We start from the raw sequence: 14,629 nt of genomic DNA, 5'->3' as shown, positions 1-14,629 counted from the left end.
TTATCTGCATCCCTCGGTGGTCGTGCATGTGCATTGTTTCTTGTTCTGTTTTTTTTTTTTTTTCTTGGCCATGTTATATTGTGGGGCCTTTAAAGCTGTGACTTTGATAGGAACATTGCAAGCGGCAAAATCAACAAGTGCAGACTGAAGAGTCCGACCTGCACACTGTTTTGGCTGTCAGGATGGCCGAGTGGTCTAAGGTGCCAGACTCAAGAGAGCTTGATTTTCAGTGAAGCTGAGCCTTCTGGTCTCTTCATGGAGGCGTGGGTTCAAATCCCACTTCTGACAGGTGTATTTTCTTCCCTTAAATCTTGCTCTGCTTGCAGAGCCAGCTCCTCACACCACTATCTTTGGAAGCTGCTGTGGCATGTGAGGAGAAATCCACCAACCCATCGGCTGGGCCCTCAATCAAAATTCTGTGTATTACTGGAAGGGGCGTCTCAGGCACACCTTCTGTTAGAGCTGCACTTTATGACAGTAACTACCATGCTGGTTTCTACTTAAGCAGTTGATTCTATCGTTTGAAGTGAGGCTCTCCTGCCACCTTTTGGGCAAAGAAGACACTGCCCCTGCAACAACACAGGCAGACAAGCTCAAACTAGGTTTCTTGGTTAGGTGGGCGGAGCATATTGGCAATGGTGCCTCCTCGTGACTTGCAATTTACATGAAGAAGACAGAGAGGCAGCTGGGAGTAGGCAGTACCCATGAACCCCTGAACACTGTCTTACGACTAGCACACAATTCTGAAATGAGGCGGGGGAAAGGAGGTGATTTCCCCATCAAGGGCCATTCCGGGAAATCAGCCACCCTGCGTCTCCCAGGTGAGTGTTTCAGGCCTATGAGCCACTAATATAAATCTCGCCTGATCGAGCGCTGATCGAGCAAGTGTGCTTGAATCCAAGAGGCATGCTCCTCTGGCTCAAGAGCTAGCAGGCCCCTCAGTGCTTCTGGTTGGGAAGTCTAAGGTGCAAGGGTCCATGACTTGAAGCGGGTTACAACTACCAGAAAGGGTCTGCTTTTCACATCAGTGCCCTAGTTCAGCTCACTGGCACAGGGCATTTTGACTACCTCTTGCCTTGCTAGAGACAAACAAAAAATCCTTGACAGAAAACATCAATTGCTATGGCACGCTTAGAGAGAGAGAGCCTCCAAATGGCCCTGCTTTTCGGAAAGACGCTTCAGAAGATGTTTCAAATGAATATGCAGCGGCAGTCTAGTTGGTATAGGGGTATGATTCTCGCTTCGGGTGTGAGAGGACCTCGGTTCAAATCCCAGACAAACCCCTGCCTTTATAGGTTCAGTCTGTGTTTTAAACAGGAGTATTTCTGCTTTTCACTCTTGTAAGATGTCATGTTGCAATGCAATACATGCTTTATACTGGCGTCGAGACGGTTCAGCATCATGAAGGTATGCGAGATTTCTTTGCAACTGCTTTTCTGTGCTGGAGCAGCAGTGCTCGTAGGAACATTAAATGCACAGTGCTTCTCCATGGTAATTTCGGGTCCAGTTCTGAAATCACCTCTTGGAATGAAAGTGATCCCAGTTCCTTTCTTCCAAGGGAAGAGATCGTGTTCCAGAAGGCTCAGCTTTGAGCGTCATGAACATTGGCCCTCATCCTTGCATCCCAGTCCAATGCATAGCCACATAAAGCAAGCAGGTGTGTCCTTTTAGTCGTATGCAGATGGACTTCATTGAGATGCCTGTGCATGGAGGTTTAAGATATGTGTTGGTGATTGTGTGCATTTTTAGTCATTGGATTGAGGCATACCCCACACGTAGAAATGACAGTCTTACAGTTGCCAAGCTATTATTGAGGGAGTTAATACCACGTTTCGGATTCCCGATCTCTTTAGAATCAGATAGGGGAAGTCACTTCAATAACGAGGTGATGAAGTTACTTTGCGAAGCACTGAACATTGAGCAAAAGCTGCACTGTAGCTATCGCCCTGAGGCATCAGGACTGGTGGAGCAGATGAATGGTACGCTGAAATCAAGAATGGCGAAAATATGTGCATCAACAAATTTGAAATGGCCTGACGCATTGCCCTTAGTGCTAATGTCAATGAGAAACACTCCTGATAGAAAAACTGGACTGTCTCCGCACGAAATTCTCATGGGCAGGGCTATGAGACTTCCTGCAGTCCCCGCAAACATGCTTTTGAATATTACAGATGATATGGTGTTAGACTACTGCAAAGGTCTGGCTGACGTGGTTCGCTCTTTCTCTCACCAGGTGGAAGCGACCACCTTGCCACCGATCCAAGGTCCAGGACACGCACTGAAAGCAGGTGACTGGGTCGTGATAAAGAAGCACGTGAGGAAGTCGTGTCTGGAACCCCGTTGGAAAGGCCCTTTCCAAGTGATCCTGACGACAACTACCGCTGTGAAGTGTGCGGGGGTTCCCAACTGGATTCACGCCAGTCATACAAAGAAGGTGCTGTGTCCCACAGATGAGGAAGTTGAAGCACTGAAATTACCAGTGCCTGATAAAACGGTGCCGAGTGCTGAGACAGAACAAAAGCGAACTGAAAGCGAACAAGCAACAGCAGAAGAAAAGGAGATATTATTGGAGAACGAAGAGTCCGACTCACTTGGGGAAGACCAAGGAGAAAGTTCAGACAGCGACGACGAAGCTGCAGGTGACAAAGAACTTGAGGCAGCTGAGGGTAGCAAAAAGCCTGAAGCAGCCGAAGGTGACAAGGAACCTGAAGCAGCTGAAAGTGATACAGAGCCTGAAGAAAGTAACGGTGACGAAGGGCTCGAAGAGAGTGAGAAGGCAGGAGAGCCTGAGCAGAAGGGGCTTTCCCAGAAACAGACGATACAGAAAAAGAAAAGGAAAACGTGACTGATTCCCCTGAAGGTGGGGACAAAGAAGAGCAGAACGAAAGAGCTCAAACCTCTACAGAAAGGATCGCAGGTCCATCAAACGGACACGGTGCAAAAAGAAGACTAAGTATCTCACCCATAAAAGAAAAGGGTAAAGAAGGTTTGAACGAAGGAGGAAGGCCGAAAGTGAAAGAGTAAAGAAAGGAAGTGATTGTCGTGGAACAATCGTCAAGTGAGGAAAAGGACTTGGCGAAGGAGGAGAGTGCCAGCGAAGCAGAATCAAAGAGAGAAGCAAAATTGAAAAGGAAAAGGATACCAAACAAGAGGTATTCCGGTCCTGAATGGGCATATGCAGTCAATGATGATTGGACTGATGAGTTTGTATCTCTAAGCATCGAGAACGAAGAAGAAGAAGAGATACCAATAGAAAAGAAAAGTTTCATAGACTGTGTTGATTGAAAAGGTAGTAAATGGTATTGCTTGCTGCAATCTAACGTGAGATAAACAACCAGCTGAGACATTGCTAATCCGAATTGAGACAAATGCTGCTAACCGATAAGTGACTGGCCTTTTGAAGAAGACGGTGTGAACATTGTGCTTGTTCAAGCTTTGTAACTGAATTGCTAAGTGGTTTCATTTATAAGTGCTTCTAGCTTTCTGATTCTATACAGATCATGCCTGGGTACGCTATGCAGAATAATAGAAAGAAATATTGTAAATACGTGTGTATAGGCTTGGTACTAACATGTGTACTAATAATAATGGCAATTGTGTTTGGAATACATGGGAAAGGTGAGAAGGAAACTATTGCTGCTCCACTATTGCTCCTGTTACTGTCACTGAACTAACACCATTGAAAAGACTAGCAATGGATGAGAGGCTCTTGCATGATAAGAAAGAGCTTTCGTATAACGTTTTCTATCGCTTACTAACAGAGTATGTTGAGACTATGGATGCGAAGGATTGTTATGTGTGTACACAGATACCGACATCGGTAAAGGAAGGGGTGACTTATCACCACATGCCTCTTACATATGGGATTACATGTAGTATAGTAATGTCTAGGTTTTATGGTCAATCTAATATACAGTATTTTTTCTCAAATTATGATGTTACCTTTGCTTATGTTCCTATAATAGCGCAGCTAAGCGAGACTGCAAAATATTGGGATTACAAAATTATGAGGGATTTTTTCGAGCCAATGCAACCCTTTGAAACGGCTCATGCTCATAGGGAGAACCTTACTTGCTCCGTCTCTGCTGTAGAAATACGCTTTTTAGATCGCACAGATGATAGAAGGGCACAAATGAATGCGAAATTAGAAAAGGAGTTACATAAGAGGACTTCAGTAGATAACTATGACTTTGCTGCTATAAAGACACAAGGGAAAATTGCTTTAGATGCTTGGCATGTAGGGAAATTTTGTATATATCGAGGTGAATCTTACTATGACAATATTTTTGTAGGAGCGAGTGAATGCAAACATACGTTTATCTTTAAGGCCAAATGGACATTCATGATGGACGGACTTGACCCTGTCATTCCAGGGGTGTATTACATTTGTGGGCATAATGCCTATTATCGTCTTCCAAAGGGATGGTGGGGAAGATGTTATTTGGGTATAGTGTTTCCAAAGGTTTATCAACGGGATGACATATCGATGATTGAAAAGACACCTGGATCCCATCGTATCCAGAAAAGAGAGACCGCAGCTGCTGTGGTAGGTGATATATTTGGAGCCATGATTCCTTCATTGGGAGTTGTGCTGAATTCCATCAAAATAAGAAAGTTGTCTACTATAGTGGATAACATGTTGACAAAATTTTCAGGTGCTATAATCCTGATGGATGCTGAACTTGCAGCGGAAAGAGCTATGACTCTTCAAAATAGGCTTGCTTTAGACATTCTTTTAGCAAAGGATGGAGGCGTTTGCAAAATGATTGGTGCACGTCACTGCTGCACCTATATACCTGATAATAGTGTGAAAATAAAAACTATGCTTGCTAATCTAACAAAAGAAAGTGCAGATTTGAAAGAACTGAAAGAACCCGGAGTGTGGGAGAAGGTTGGAAAGGGACTTGCTTCAGTGGGACATTGGATTGGGGGAATTTGGAATGGAATATTATTGAAAATAATAGAGGGAATATTAATAGTGATAATTTGTGTATTTGGAATTTGGGGAATAAAAAGGGGAATAATAATGATTATGGAGAGAATTAAAAGAAGAAAGGAGGAGAAAATTATGAAAAGAATGGCAGAAGAATACAAAGCGCAAACTAGGGGAACTAAAAGGAAAAGGGAGCTGACAGAATTTTAATGGGATAAAATTTGTGGGCTAAATTTGTGTGATGACAAGTAGTCATCAGAGGAGGGATTGATGAAGCAGAAAATGAAGGTTTTGATTTATTAACGCATAAACGTAGTGCTGAAATAATCATGTGTGACATTAACCGAACTAATAAAGATTGTACGGGGACAAAATGTGCCCTCAGAGTAGTTTGCCGACATTTATACGCGTGCTTTATATAACGTGGTGTATTAGAATTGCACTAATCCGACATAATCATAAACATGTGCTACGATTTTGCTTATTTGAAATGCCTTAGCTTAGCATTACTTTAGCGGAGGCTTTGGCCTAGTTGCCTGGTCTCACGGTTTAAATATTCGTATTTTTTCACTGTGCTATTAAACGTGTATTTCTGCTTGAAGCTGTATTTTTCCACAGAAACTGCTCACATGCTTATCTTAAAGTTGGTGCCAGCATGGCATATTTTCTCTTAAATTCAAGGGCGGCTTGCAGGTGCGGACAATGGAGGCTCTGAGAGTAAGCTAATCGAGAGACAATGTTGCAAATTACGTACCCATCTCCAAGGATAATGTATGCTTAAGTAAAAGCTTGAGAACTGTCGTTTTTGATTGGTCAATTTGAAGCTAACCTATGAACCCACCAATGGAGACCCTACAGGACTTGAACTGTTGTCTATAAAACCCAGGTGCACGAGAGGGGAGCTCTCTCTCTCTCTTCGGACATCCCGCCATTTTGACTTCATAGCTATTATGACCCATTTTGCTGCGACGCCATTTTGAGAGACTTTGATGCTTTCTCTAGTCGAGAGAAAGAGACTTTAATGATTCTTGCCCTAGAGACTTTAACTTTGATTTGCCCCTTTGCATGAAGTAGTAATCTTATCTTGCCGCCGTGAGGCAATTGCCCTGTTCACCCCTGCCCCTTTGTCCTGGCCCATGCTGATCGAGAAACGGTACCTGTGAGACGAAGACTTCATTGATTGCTGATCGGAATTGGTAATTATGAAAGGAAATTGTAAAATTGCATTGTGTTCCTTTTAGGTAACCAACTGCTGATTTTGATAAGGACCCTAGCTAGGAGTTTTCTAAATTAATGTTGCTAAATTGTTTTTGCATGAAGTCCCACATGCTGATGCTAATTTGAGGTTAGACGAGGATTCCATATGTCGCACGATGCAATTTGAGATCTTGTTATGCTGACTAAATGTACGCAATTAGCCCATTGCAGATTATCGTATTAGTGCTTTGTATTGCCACTATCGAATGCCTTGTGATTCAAATGCTACATAGATTACACTTGTTCCGACGATATGGACAGCTATTAATGTTCATTTATGTTTATCATTTGGTGTTGAGACACATCTATATCGTGCTAGCTTTGTTGATATAGGGAAATAAATTCACTAACTTTGCAATAAACTGGTGCGGTTATTCCTGGCTGAAAGGTCAGGGTTCGCCGAAATGTATTCTGGATTAATTGTTAAGTGTTATGTTGTTCAAGGTGTTGCTTATGTTCGTTATTGATTATCGATATAAGGTGATTGATCGATTAAGAGTACAGAGAGTTCCCACTTAGTCAAAAGATTCATCGACCTAAAAGAGCATCCGAACGCAGGTAAATTGTTACCACGTTCCGCTCTATCACACCTCACATGCGAAAGGTCCCTGGTTCGAGTCGCTGGGCTTTTTCACAGTATTTGCATTTCCTGCCTCACCTGACAGGCAAGCTGAGATAAAAGAGACTGTGTCTATCCCTCACCATCGTGAGGTACTACGCTCCTGGGGCATCTGTCACAGCTCACCAAGAGGAGTTGCGCCAGCTTACGGCAGTCAGTTGCTCACTGTTTGACCTTTGCAATGAAGCCTGAGCCTACAGCATTCAAGCCAGCCAAGGAAGGAAGGTACGAGAGCGAAAATAGCTTTCCTGCCCTCACCAAGAACACACACCTTGAGCAAATAAAGTGCCAGACTTACAAGGCCCTATCGCCACCGGAGCATCACTTTTAGTGACGCCCCGGTGGCACTATGCACTGCGCGGTATTTACAAGATGGCGTTCAGCCACTTTTTGTGGCTTAACACCACCTTGTAAATACGGCCCCTTAGCACGCAGCGCGTTCCCTGGAAGGGGCGTGCAATGGGTGTTGTTGGGAGTGTGCCACAGCAACACCATAGCATTTTGATGCTGCTCCAGATTTAGGAGTTGGCGTAAATCTGCGTCAGCACCAAAATCCAACGCCATCCCAGGGGTGTCGTTAGAGTGGCGCACTGAGGAGAAATGTTTTCATTTCTCCTTGTTTTTGCTCTTTCTATGTGTGATGCATTCTGCAGCACACATAGAAGTAAGAGCAAATCACCATTGAAGATTTTTTTTTTGGGCAGGAAGGTGTCCCTTCCTGCACAAAAACAATTTCCCCCTCAACGCAGTCATCCTTGTACCATGGTGCAAGAACGGCTGCGTTGGCGCTCAGCAGCTAATTTAGAGCTGACGCAGGGGGAAGCACAGGGGTGCGCTGTATTCTACTAAATACGGCGCTTCCCTGCATTTTGAAAATGACGGCGTGTGGGGCTTGCAAATTTGGCACAGCGTCGCGCTTAGTCATTTTCTTGTAAATCTGGGCCAAAATGCCTAAAGGATAGAGGCTTTTTATGTCATGTTCGATGAAGACCATGCAAATGACTCTAGTCGTACTGCAGAAGAGAGCACCATGTGCAGTTTCTTGCTTTGGGATGTAGTCTCCCACTCTCTGTCACCAACCCTCCGAGCAGGGTCGGAGCCGTTGCTTTTCTGTGCGCAGGCTCGTTGGTCTAGGGGTATGATTCTCGCTTAGGGTGCGAGAGGTCCTGGGTTCAAATCCCGGACGAGCCCATTTTAGCGGAAAACAATCAAATCCTGCTCAAAATACACAACCCCTCAACATTTCTCATTCCACTCGAAGCATTGTTGCGCAAAAAATATTTTTTGCCTCAGGCGAAAAATGGATTACAATGCCTTGGCTTCCTTCCTGCTTGCTCTCAGTGCGCCCTGTGTGATGATTTCACAGGCTCTCCTTCCTGGCATTTAGGCATCAGATATTTGTCTGTCTCTGCCCGCAGCTGTGGGATTTTTCAGGACGTCTGAGTGTATGCATGCTGGCTGACACCGCTGCAATTTTCACACTTACCCCTCGCATTCCGAGCAACTGCTGATAAAGTATAGAGGAAATCGTGCAAACATATGAGGGGAACTGTGCTCCTTCAGTCAAACCAGCAAGCTTGTTTCTGTAGTGTAGTGGTTACCACGTTTGCCTCACACGCGAAAGGTCCCCGTTTCGAGACCGGGCAGAAACACTTGGCAGCAGCAGCTTTTGTGTTTGCTCCCTAAAACCTCAGTCTCTCTCAATGCACACTTAGACAAAAATGACCTTTAAAAACTTGTGACCTGTGTAAAACGTGCTTTACTATTGCAGGACGCTAAAAAGATATCTGCATCCCTCGGTGGTCGTGCATGTGCATTGTTTCTTGTTCTGTTTTTTTTTTTTTTTCTTGGCCATGTTATATTGTGGGGCCTTTAAAGCTGTGACTTTGATAGGAACATTGCAAGCGGCAAAATCAACAAGTGCAGACTGAAGAGTCCGACCTGCACACTGTTTTGGCTGTCAGGATGGCCAAGTTCTCTAAGGTGCCTGACTCAAGAGAGCTTGATCTTCAGTGAAGCTGAGCCTTCTGGTCTCTTCATGGAGGCGTGGGTTCAAATCCCACTTCTGACAGGTGTATTTTCTTCCCTTAAATCTTGCTCTGCTTGCAGAGCCAGCTCCTCACACCACTATCTTTGGAAGCTGCTGTGGCATGTGAGGAGAAATCCACCAACCCATCGGCTGGGCCCTCAATCAAAATTCTGTGTATTACTGGAAGGGGCGTCTCAGGCACACCTTCTGTTAGAGCTGCACTTTATAACAGTAACTACCATGCTGGTTTCTACTTAAGCAGTTGATTCTATCGTTTGAAGTGAGGCTCTCCTGCCACCTTTTGGGCAAAGAAGACACTGCCCCTGCAACAACACAGGCAGACAAGCTCAAACTAGGTTTCTTGGTTAGGTGGGCGGAGCATATTGGCAATGGTGCCTCCTCGTGACTTGCAATTTACATGAAGAAGACAGAGAGGCAGCTGGGAGTAGGCAGTACCCATGAACCCCTGAACACTGTCTTGCGACTAGCACACAATTCTGAAATGAGGCGGGGGAAAGGAGGTGATTTCCCCATCAAGGGCCATTCCGGGAAATCAGCCACCCTGCGTCTCCCAGGTGAGTGTTTCAGGCCTATGAGCCACTAATATAAATCTCGCCTGATCGAGCGCTGATCGAGCAAGTGTGCTTGAATCCAAGAGGCATGCTCCTCTGGCTCAAGAGCTAGCAGGCCCCTCAGTGCTTCTGGTTGGGAAGTCTAAGGTGCAAGGGTCCATGACTTGAAGCGGGTTACAACTACCAGAAAGGGTCTGCTTTTCACATCAGTGCCCTAGTTCAGCTCACTGGCACAGGGCATTTTGACTACCTCTTGCCTTGCTAGAGACAAACAAAAAATCCTTGACAGAAAACATCAATTGCTATGGCACGCTTAGAGAGAGAGAGCCTCCAAATGGCCCTGCTTTTCGGAAAGACGCTTCAGAAGATGTTTCAAATGAATATGCAGCGGCAGTCTAGTTGGTATAGGGGTATGATTCTCGCTTCGGGTGTGAGAGGACCTCGGTTCAAATCCCAGACAAACCCCTACCTTTATAGGTTCAGTCTGTGTTTTAAACAGGAGTATTTCTGCTTTTCACTCTTGTAAGATGTCATGTTGCAATGCAATACATGCTTTATACTGGCGTCGAGACGGTTCAGCATCATGAAGGTATGCGAGATTTCTTTGCAACTGCTTTTCTGTGCTGGATCAGCAGTGCTCGTAGGAACATTAAATGCACAGTGCTTCTCCATGGTAATTTCGGGTCCAGTTCTGAAATCACCTCTTGGAATGAAAGTGATCCCAGTTCCTTTCTTCCAAGGGAAGAGATCGTGTCCCAGAAGGCTCAGCTTTGAGCGTCATGAACATTGGCCCTCATCCTTGCATCCCAGTCCAATGCATAGCCACATAAAGCAAGCAGGTGTGTCTGTTTCCATAGTGTGGTGGTTCCAGTACAATGCATAGCCACATGAAGCAAGCCAGCAAGTGTGTCTGTTTGTGTAGTGTAGTGGTTATCATGCGCACCTCACATGCGAAAGGTCCCTGGTTCGAGTCGCTGGGCTTTTTCACAGTATTTGCATTTCCTGCCTCACCTGACAGGCAAGCTGAGATAAAAGAGACTGTGTCTATCCCTCACCATCGTGAGGTACTACGCTCCTGGGGCATCTGTCACAGCTCACCAAGAGGAGTTGCGCCAGCTTACGGCAGTCAGTTGCTCACTGTTTGACCTTTGCAATGAAGCCTGAGCCTACAGCATTCAAGCCAGCCAAGGAAGGAAGGTACGAGAGCGAAAATAGCTTTCCAGCCCTCACCAAGAACACACACCTTGAGCAAATAAAGTGCCAGACTTACAAGGCCCTATCGCCACCGGAGCATCACTTTTAGTGACGCCCCGGTGGCACTATGCACTGCGCGGTATTTACAAGATGGCGTCCAGCCACTTTTTGTGGCTTAACACCACCTTGTAAATACGGCCCCTTAGCACGCAGCGCGTTCCCTGGAAGGGGCGTGCAATGGGTGTTGTTGGGAGTGTGCCACAGCAACACCATAGCATTTTGATGCTGCTCCAGATTTAGGAGTTGGCGTAAATCTGCGTCAGCGCCAAAATCCAACGCCATCCCAGGGGTGTCGTTAGAGTGGCGCATTAAGGAGAAATGTTTTCATTTCTCCTTGTTTTTGCTCTTTCTATGTGTGATGCATTCTGCAGCACACATAGAAGTAAGAGCAAATCACCATTGAAGATTTTTTTTTTGGGCAGGAAGGTGTCCCTTCCTGCACAAAAACAATTTCCCCCTCAACGCAGTCATCCTTGTACCATGGTGCAAGAACGGCTGCGTTGGCGCTCAGCAGCTAATTTAGAGCTGGCGCAGGGGGAAGCACAGGGGTGCGCTGTATTCTACTAAATACGGCGCATCCCTGCATTTTGGAAATGACGGCGCGTGGGGCTTGCAAATTTGGCACAGCGTCGCGCTTAGTCATTTTCTTGTAAATCTGGGCCAAAATGTCTAAAGGATAGAGGCTTTTTATGTCATGTTCGATGAAGACCATGCAAATGACTCTAGTCGTACTGCAGAAGAGAGCACCATGTGCAGTTTCTTGCTTTGGGATGTAGTCTCCCACTCTCTGTCACCAACCCTCCGAGCAGGGTCGGAGCCGTTGCATTTCTGTGCAGAGGCTCGTTAGTCTAGGGGTATGATTCTCGCTTAGGGTGCGAGAGGTCCCGGATTCAAATCCCGGACGAGCCCATTTTAGCGGAAAACAATCAAATCCTGCTCAAAATACACAACCCCTCAACATTTCTCATTCCACTCGAAGCATTGTTGCGCAAAACATATTTTTTGTCTCAGGCGAAAAATGGATTACAATGCCTTGGCTTCCTTCCTGCTTGCTCTCAGTGCGCCCTGTGTGATGATTTCACAGGCTCTCCTTCCTGGCAATTAGGCATCAGATATTTGTCTGTCTCTGCCCGCAGCTGTGGGATTTTTCAGGACGTCTGAGTGTATGCATGCTGGCTGACACCGCTGCAATTTTCACACTTACCCCTCGCATTCCGAGCAACTGCTGATAAAGTATAGAGGAAATCGTGCAAACATATGAGGGGAACTGTGCTCCTTCAGTCAAACCAGCAAGCTTGTTTCTGTAGTGTAGTGGTTATCACGTTCGCCTCACACGCGAAAGGTCCACGGTTCGAGACCGGGCAGAAACACTTGGCAGCAGCAGCTTTTGTGTTTGCTCCCTAATACCTCAGTCTCTCTCAATGCACACTTAGACAGAAATGACCTTTAAAAACTTGTGACCTGTGTAAAACGTGCTTTACTATTGCAGGACGCTAAAAAGTTATCTGCATCCCTCGGTGGTGGTGCATGTGCATTGTTTCTTGTTCTGTTTTTTTTTTCTTTTTCTTGGCCATGTTATATTGTGGGGCCTTTAAAGCTGTGACTTTGATAGGAACATTGCAAGCGGCAAAATCAACAAGTGCAGACTGAAGAGTCCGACAAAACACACTGTTTTGGCTGTCAGGATGGCTGTGTGGTCTAAGGCGCCAGACTCAAGAGAGCTTGATCTTCAATGAAGCTGAGCCTTCTGGTCTCTTCATGGAGGCGTGGGTTCAAATCCCACTTCTGACAGGTGTATTTTCTTCCCTTAAATGTTGCTCTGCTTGCAGAGCCAGCTCCTCACACCACTATCTTTGGAAGCTGCTGTGGCATGTGAGGAGAAATTCACCAACCCATCGGCTGGGCCCTCAATAAAAATTCTGTATATTACTGGAAGAGGCGTCTCAGGCACACCTTCTGTTAGAGCTGCACTTTATGACAGTAACTACCATGCTGGTTTCTACTTAAGCAGTTGATTCTATCGTTTGAAGTGAGGCTCTCCTGCCACCTTTTGGGCAAAGAAGACACTGCCCCTGCAACAACACAGGCAGACAAGCTCAAACTGGGTTTCTTGGTTAGGTGGGCGGAGCATATTGGCAATGGTGCCTCCTCGTGACTTGCAATTTACATGAAGAAGACAGAGAGGCAGCTGGGAGTGGCAGTACCCATGAACCCCTGAACACTGTCTTGCGACTAGCACACAATTCTGAAATGAGGCGGGGGAAAGGAGGTGATTTCACCATCAAGGGCCATTCCGGGAAATCAGCCACCCTGCGTCTCCCAGGTGAGTGTTTCAGGCCTAAGAGCCACTAATATAAATCTCGCCTGATCGAGCGCTGATCGAGCAAGTGTGCTTGAATCCAAGAGGCATGCTCCTCTGGTTCAAGAGCTAGAAGGCCCTTCAGTGCTTCTGGTTGGGAAGTCTAAGGTGCAAGGGTCCATGACTTGCAGCGGGTTACAACTACCAGAAAGGGTCTGCTTTTCACATCAGTGCCCTAGTTCAGCTCACTGGCACAGGGCATTTTGACTACCTCTTGCCTTGCTAGAGACAAACAAAAACTCCTTGACAGAAAACATCAATTGCTATGTCACGCTTAGAGAGAGAGAGCCTCCAAATGGCCCTGCTTTTCGGAAAGACGCTTCAGAAGATGTTTCAAATGACTATGCAGCGGCAGTCTAGTTGGTATAGGGGTATGATTCTCGTTTCGGGTGTGAGAGGACCTCGGTTCAAATCCCAGACAAACCCCTACCTTTATAGGTTCAGTCTGTGTTTTAAACAGGAGTATTTCTGCTTTTCACTCTTGTAAGATGTCATGTTGCAATGCAATACATGCTTTATACTGGCGTCGAGACGGTTCAGCATCATGAAGGTATGCGAGATTTCTTTGCAACTGCTTTTCTGTGCTGGAGCAGCAGTGCTCGTAGGAACATTAAATGCACAGTGCTTCTCCATGGTAATTTCGGGTCCAGTTCTGAAATCACCTCTTGGAATGAAAGTGATCCCAGTTCCTTTCTTCCAAGGGAAGAGATCGTGTTCCGGAAGGCTCAGCTTTGAGCGTCATGAACATTGGCCCTCATCCTTGCATCCCAGTCCAATGCATAGCCACATAAAGCAAGCAGGTGTGTCTGTTTCCATAGTGTGGTGGTTCCAGTACAATGCATAGCCACATGAAGCAAGCCGGCAAGTGTGTCTGTTTGTGTAGTGTAGTGGTTATCATGCGCACCTCACATGCGAAAGGTCCCTGGTTCGAGTCGCTGGGCTTTTTCACAGTATTTGCATTTCCTGCCTCACCTGACAGGCAAGCTGAGATAAAAGAGACTGTGTCTATCCCTCACCATCGTGAGGTACTACGCTCCTGGGGCATCTGTCACAGCTCACCAAGAGGAGTTGCGCCAGCTTACGGCAGTCAGTTGCTCACTGTTTGACCTTTGCAATGAAGCCTGAGCCTACAGCATTCAAGCCAGCCAAGGAAGGAAGGTACGAGAGCGAAAATAGCTTTCCTGCCCTCACCAAGAACACACACCTTGAGCAAATAAAGTGCCAGACTTACAAGGCCCTATCGCCACCGGAGCATCACTTTTAGTGACGCCCCGGTGGCACTATGCACTGCGCGGTATTTACAAGATGGCGTTCAGCCACTTTTTGTGGCTTAACACCACCTTGTAAATACGGCCCCTTAGCACGCAGCGCGTTCCCTGGAAGGGGAGTGCAATGGGTGTTGTTGGGAGTGTGCCACAGCAACACCATAGCATTTTGATGCTGCTCCAGATTTAGGAGTTGGCGTAAATCTGCGTCAGCACCAAAATCCAACGCCATCCCAGGGATGTCGTTAGAGTGGTGCACTGAGGAGAAATGTTTTCATTTCTCCTTGTTTTTGCTCTTTCTATGTGTGATGCATTCTGCAGCACACATAGAAGTAAGAGCA

The 14,629-nt window shown here is 46.1% G+C and overlaps 2 non-coding genes across 2 annotated transcripts; both read left to right on the top strand.

Moving 5' to 3' along the window:
• Positions 1-7,928: 7,928 nt before the first annotated feature.
• TRNAP-AGG (transfer RNA proline (anticodon AGG)) lies at positions 7,929-8,000 on the top strand. Its single transcript has one exon. It is a non-coding gene; the product is annotated as a tRNA-Pro (tRNA).
• A 3,961-nt stretch (positions 8,001-11,961) lies between these two features.
• Positions 11,962-12,034, top strand: TRNAV-CAC (transfer RNA valine (anticodon CAC)). The gene has a single exon. It is a non-coding gene; the product is annotated as a tRNA-Val (tRNA).
• Positions 12,035-14,629: the final 2,595 nt, after the last annotated feature.

This window comes from Pleurodeles waltl, unplaced genomic scaffold (assembly GCF_031143425.1).
Source record: "Pleurodeles waltl isolate 20211129_DDA unplaced genomic scaffold, aPleWal1.hap1.20221129 scaffold_72, whole genome shotgun sequence".
Taxonomy (NCBI): domain Eukaryota; kingdom Metazoa; phylum Chordata; class Amphibia; order Caudata; family Salamandridae; genus Pleurodeles; species Pleurodeles waltl.
The sequence above is the reverse complement of the archived record's forward strand: the minus strand, read 5'-3'. Positions and strand labels throughout refer to the sequence as shown.